We start from the raw sequence: 6,008 nt of genomic DNA on the forward strand, positions 1-6,008 counted from the left end.
TAAACATACGTGTGCATGTGTCTTTGTAGTAGAATAATTTATAATCCTTTGGGTATATACCCAGTAGTGGGATGGCTGGGTCATATGTTTCTGCCTTTTGTTTAGCTATGCCCTGTCCCCAGAGGTGGAGTCTACAGTGGCAGGCAGGCCTCCTTGAGCCACGGTGGGCTCCACCCAGTTGGAGCTTCCTGGCCGCTTTGTTTACCTACTCAAGCCTCAGCAATGGCGGATGCCGGCTCCCCCCCGCCCCCCACTGCCAGCCTTGCTGCCACCTTGCTGTTCAATCTCAGACTGCTGTGCTAGCAGTGAGTGAGGCTCCCTAGTCATGGGACCATCTGAGCCAGGCACAGGATATAATCTCCTGGTGTGCCATTTGTTAAGGCCGTTGGAAAAGCACAGTATTAGGGTGGGAGTGTCTCGATTTTCCAGGTACTGTCTGTCATGGATTCCCTTGGCTAGGAAAGGGAATTCCTGGACCCCTTGCACTTCCTGGGTGAGGCTATGTCCTGCCCTGCTCCATGGGCTGCATCTACTGTCTGACAAGCCCTAGTGAGATGAACCTGGTACCTCAGTTGGAAATGCAGAAATCACCTGTCTTCTGCATTGCTCACACTGGGAGCTGCAGAGTGGAGCTGTTCCTATTTGGCCATCTTGGAATCTCTCGACTTCTGTTTCATTCTTTTAAATCTTTATACATTCCTTTTTCTTCTTTCCCTGAAATTATTTTGTTACTGTTTCTCTAGCCTCTTGATTAGGATGTTTTATTCATTTTAATTTATTTACTTAAAATTATAAATTATATCACACAAACAGAAATATAGAGAGGGATATATCTGTATTCCCCACACACAACTTGGATGAGTACTAATAATTTGCCCAATTTGCTTCATTTATTTAAGAAATAAGATATTTTTTGGTATTAAGTCTCTGGTGTATCCTTCACTTGAGATAACTACTATTCAAAATTAGGTATTCATCATGTTTTTATATTTAGCATACTAAGGTATGCCCACAAGCAATATAGACTTTATGTAAGGTCTTAAAACTTTGTGTAATTGGATCATACTCTTCACATCCTTTTGCTAATTGATGTTGTTTTTGCTTAATGCATTGTATGTTTAAGATTTATCATCATATTGATGAGTCTAGGGGAAAAATGCATTATTTGGGATAATACTAAAAAAAGCAGAAAAGTGAGTGAAGGAAGGTAATATGAGAGTTCAGACACTGCTATAGAGTGTAGGCAGAACTTCAGTTGCTATCATGTTTGCAAATCAGCTGTCATCTTTGCCATTTCTTTGTCCAGAGTTCTTTATTAAGTTTATTCAGAATTTTCTTATGGTACCCAAGTGGAAACCACTTAGATAATGTGATTAATATTATTAAAATTTGCTTTTCATTTAGGGGCCATACATTTTGTAAAGGCTGTCTCTTTTTTAGTTTAAAATTAGGACTCTAAAAATCATTTCAAAAATAGTTGAATTTTCTGTGTGTAGGGATAACAAAGTAATACTGGTGAATCTGCTTAACTCTGTTCCTTAGAGTAGGATGGATACTGAATGTTCGTTCATCCACCTCTTTTCTTAGATTTCTTTTTTTTCCTTCTCTCTCATCTGTTGCACTCCATCTTAATTAAATACAGTACAGAACTAAAATATCTAATAGCTTGATGTTCCCAGTTCTGAATTTTAATGCAGCATACTTTTATTTCCTTTTTAGTATAAAAATTTTTTGATGAATTTTTACTTAGGAGAGAAATGTCAATTTTAAAATGGGGGATGTTTCTTCTGATTTAAGGCATTTGAAACTACAATAAGGCCTTGAAATTGGCACTTTACATGGTGTTTCACCAAAGACCCCATTCTACAAGGTTGTCCTAAGCTAGATGGTTTGTCTGCATCATGGCATTGAATCTTTCATAAAAGCATTCTGTGATGTCTCCATGTCAAAATTATATATTATAAGTTAAAGTGTCATGTGCAACTCAGGAAGCTTCCCTAAAAAGGAGTGTGTCCTTCCTCACACATCTTACTTCCTGATGACTGGAATGCAAGCAGATAGTTGGAGCTTGAGTAGTCATTGAGGACCATGAGGTGGTATCCAGGTATTGTGTGCAGTGGAGCAACAAGACAAAGGAGCCTGGTGATCATGGAGCTGCCATGCTGCCCTTTATAGTTTGCTTCCAGGCTGCATGGAGTACTTTATGGAGTACTTTTTCTGAAAAAGTAGACACAAATCTACTTGCTAACCCTATCCTAATGGCAGTACTTACCCATGTATCTGCCCTCATTCCTCCCTCCCAACTAATGGTATAATCACCATGAATCCTTCCTTTTTTTGTTGTTTTTCTTTAGGGTTTTTTTAAGACAGGGTCAGCTTTGTCACCCAGGCTGGAGTGCAGTGATGCATTCTTGGCTCACTGAAACCTCTGCTTCCCGGGCTTAAGTGATCCTCCCTCCTTAGCCTCCTGAGTAGCTGGGACCATAGGCATGTACCACAATCCCTGGCTAATTTTTAATTTTTATTTTGTAGAAATGGGGTTTCACTGTGTTCCCAGGCTGGTCTCGACCTCCTGGGTTGAAGAGATCCACCCACCTTTGCTTCCCACAGTGCTGGGATTACAGGTGTGAACCACCGTGCCTGGCAAATCACCATTCGTCCTTCTGATTGAACTTCCAGTAGACTTCTCCCCACAGTCCACTACCTGTTTCCAAGGCTGCAGAATGGTTGTGCCCTGGAATTGGCTCCTTCCTTAGCAGGAAGTACAAGGGTAGGATAGGAAGGTTCTCTAATTAATAAGGACAGTAGTTATTGGTGTCCTGTGGCTACTGTAGAGTCCACTTGGAGAAAGTGAGGGTGGAGAGGTAAGAGGACTTTGTGACTCCTTTGCTTGTAGAGATTTTTTTGTCTTTTTAGTTTTTTATTTTTTTAAGACGGAGTCTTGCTCTTGTTGCTCAGGCTGGAGTGCAATGGCACGATCTCGGCTCACTGCAACGTCTGCCTCCCAGGTTCAAGCGATTCTCCTGCCTCAGCCTCCCAAGTAGCCGGATTACAGGCATGCGCCACCACGACTGGCTAATTTTTGTATTTTTAGTAGAGACAGGGTTTCTCCATGTTGTTCAGGCTGGTCTCAAACTCCTGACCTCAGGTAATCCATCCACCTCGGCCTCCCAAAGTGCTGGGATTACAGATGTGAGCCACCGCGCCAGGTTGTAAAGTTTTAATTCTGTTGTGATAATAGGCTGTCTGAACTGATATCCTGAGGGTTAACTGATGGCCATGCCTTAGTCCTCAGTCTTACGGAGTGTTCTCATTTCTGATGCCTTGCTTTCTGGCTTCTTAGTTCAGGTTCGACTCCCCAGCTCTGGCCAGCCTTTTCACCCCTTAGATTTCTTACTTGCTCCTTATGAAAGGCTAAATGTTTTCCATGTTTCACTCTCGATTGACCCAAATACTCAGTGAGTTGCAAACATGGACCATATTATTTAATATCACATAGCCTTTTATTGAAATGCTTTTTTGACATTATGCCATCTGTTTACATTGATGAATGTAATAATAAGTAGCTATATAAAACATAAGCAATTATATTGATCCATATCACCAACTGACTTTTCAAAGAGAACTCCTGGGAGAAATTTCTCTCAAATCTCCATGCCAGAAAAAAAAAAAAAAGAGTTGTATTTGTTCTTAGTAATGGAAATGATTTTAATGCTATGCCTCTGAGACTTCTGTAACTATTAAGTGTCCATTCCTATTTTTACTGCAACAAATGCAACCAAAATTTGTGGTTCATCTATAGCTTACCTGTGATTTTATCTTATTTTTTCCATCCCAATTTTATAATATCATTTTAACCTCGTGTGTGTCTATTAAATAAGCTGTCTTAAATTCTTTTTAGGAGAATCTACGATAAAATGTAATCATAATTTAAAGGCTGCATTATTAATTTCCTGCATTAGAGATTCTAATGTTGTATTAAGTGTTGCCTTTGCCATCTATGTCCAACATTAAACCTAACTTCTCCATCATCTGCAGGAATGTTTGAAGCAATTGTGATCTAAGATATATCAGTTGTTGAGGTTCCATTGAGTGTAAATTCAATCCTATGGATCTGGAAAAGATTACAGGATATAAACAGATGGAACCAAGGGACAGACGCCTGGGAAAAGTGATGAGGCCTGGAGATGTACAAGCAAGATTTTGGAGTTTACACCAAAGGTGATAGCGTTAGCAGTCAGCATAGGAGATGTCTAGGGAGAGGTAAAAACAAAAGAGCACAGCTCTGAAACCAAAGCCTGGGGTAACCTCTCCAGGAAGAGGAGGAGTTTGAAAAGGAGACTGAGACAAAGGGTGGGAGAAAATCAGGGTAGAAGCTGGAGTTCCAAAAGCGCAGACTTACTAGTATCAAAAGTAACGACGACATCTTAATCAATGGGCATAACAACTACGAACTCCTTGGTTTGTTTATTCACTGCTGAATCCTGAGGGTAAGTTTGATAGAATGAGGGAGGAGAATCTAGATGGCAGAAGGTTGGGAGAGAATAGGTAGTGGTCATTGAAATGCAACATAAACCATTCCCTCTGATTGCTTGTCAGTGTAACATGGGCATGAAATTGGACTGAATCCAGATGGGAAGCAGGGTCAAGGGTTGTTTTCCATTTTGTTTACTGACTTTTCTTTTTCTTTCTCCAACCACAGTGAGAATTAATGATTATGAACTTGGAGAGAAAAATGAGATTCTGAAGTTTGGGATGGAGGGAAATGGTAGAAAAGGATCAGAGAGAGAGAGCCTGGGGAAGATGACAGTTTTTTGAAGGCGGAAGTGTCATCTCTTCCGAAAGAAAAGATAGGAATGAATGAAGGTAAAGACAGATATTTTAATGTAAATAGAAGGTGAAATGAAGAAATATAAAAGTGATGGCTCAATATTTTCAGGAAAGTGAGAAGGAGAAGGTTTTAAGTAATAGTGCGAATAAAGGAGAGAGGTGGGTTAGTCTTGATATAAACAGCCACTGTAGGGTGAGAGGAATCAAAAAGAATGAAAACAAAAAAACCCCAGAAGCGTGGAGAAAGGCAGTTCAACAGTTCCAGAAACTCTGATGAAAATGTACCATGTTAAGACTCTGTGCTAGGCACAGGATCAGAGAAGATACAATCCCTTTCGTCATGGAAATCACACTTAGTGGGAGAGCAGCTACATGGGACAGAACCAGTTAACAGTAGATAAAAGTGAAACATTAGCATAGTCACAGGATCATTTTCAACAATGTTTTCCAGACTTAGAACAGGAGGAGAGGATGTTGAGTTGAGGGCTGTGAAGATTCAAGTCAGCTCCTGACCTTATGTCAGTATTAACAAGGGCAGCCTTGATCTTGGTGAACATGATGAGCAGTCCAAGAAATGAGTACAAAGAATAAGGGCCAGCACCCGGTCCTGTGTGGAGGGAGTGAAAATGGGGTCAGGTGAAGAGGTATCACTTCCAACAGGACCATCAAGTTAGACATCTTTTAAGGGATAAGAGGCCCAGAGGTTAAGCCCTGATGGCAGGTCACTGAGACACTGTGGAGGGAAATGGATAAGCCAGGAGTGTTGTGAAGATGTAATAAGGGCTGCACATGTCATAATGGGATCTAAACAAATAGGAGGTATACAAGGCTTGTGGGAAGTTGGCTCCCCAGAAATCTGAGAGAAACTAAGACATGTAAAGTCCTGCTCACCCATGAAAGTTTCTAAACACAGGAGCTCTGATTCTAAAGTCATCTCCATTTATATTGGTTTACCTTTTTAAGACACTTTGTTGTTTCAGAGCTACCTTGCCATGAAGATTCATTACCTTTTCTCTGCTCTTTTCTTCCTTGGCCTGCTGTCTACCTCAGGTAAGGCTTTAGTAATAATAAGGGAAACATTTGAGTGAATAAGAAGCCAGCGTGAAATGGCATAAACAACTATCTATTGCCAGTGTTAATTAGTAACTGCTCAATGAACATTTGTTGGATGAATTTTT

At 40.5% G+C, this 6,008-nt stretch overlaps 1 long non-coding RNA gene across 1 annotated transcript in view; it reads left to right on the plus strand.

Moving 5' to 3' along the window:
- The first annotated feature begins 5,668 nt into the window (after positions 1-5,668).
- The window catches only part of LOC105521666, a 7,962-nt gene continuing 7,622 nt past the window's right edge, over positions 5,669-6,008 (plus strand). The window contains exon 1 of the long non-coding RNA XR_001003302.1: positions 5,669-5,880. This is a non-coding gene — a long non-coding RNA (uncharacterized LOC105521666). The remainder of the gene's footprint in view (positions 5,881-6,008) is intronic.

The sequence above is a fragment of the Colobus angolensis genome, unplaced genomic scaffold (genome assembly GCF_000951035.1).
Source record: "Colobus angolensis palliatus isolate OR3802 unplaced genomic scaffold, Cang.pa_1.0 Scaffold403, whole genome shotgun sequence".
Lineage (NCBI taxonomy): Eukaryota > Metazoa > Chordata > Mammalia > Primates > Cercopithecidae > Colobus > Colobus angolensis.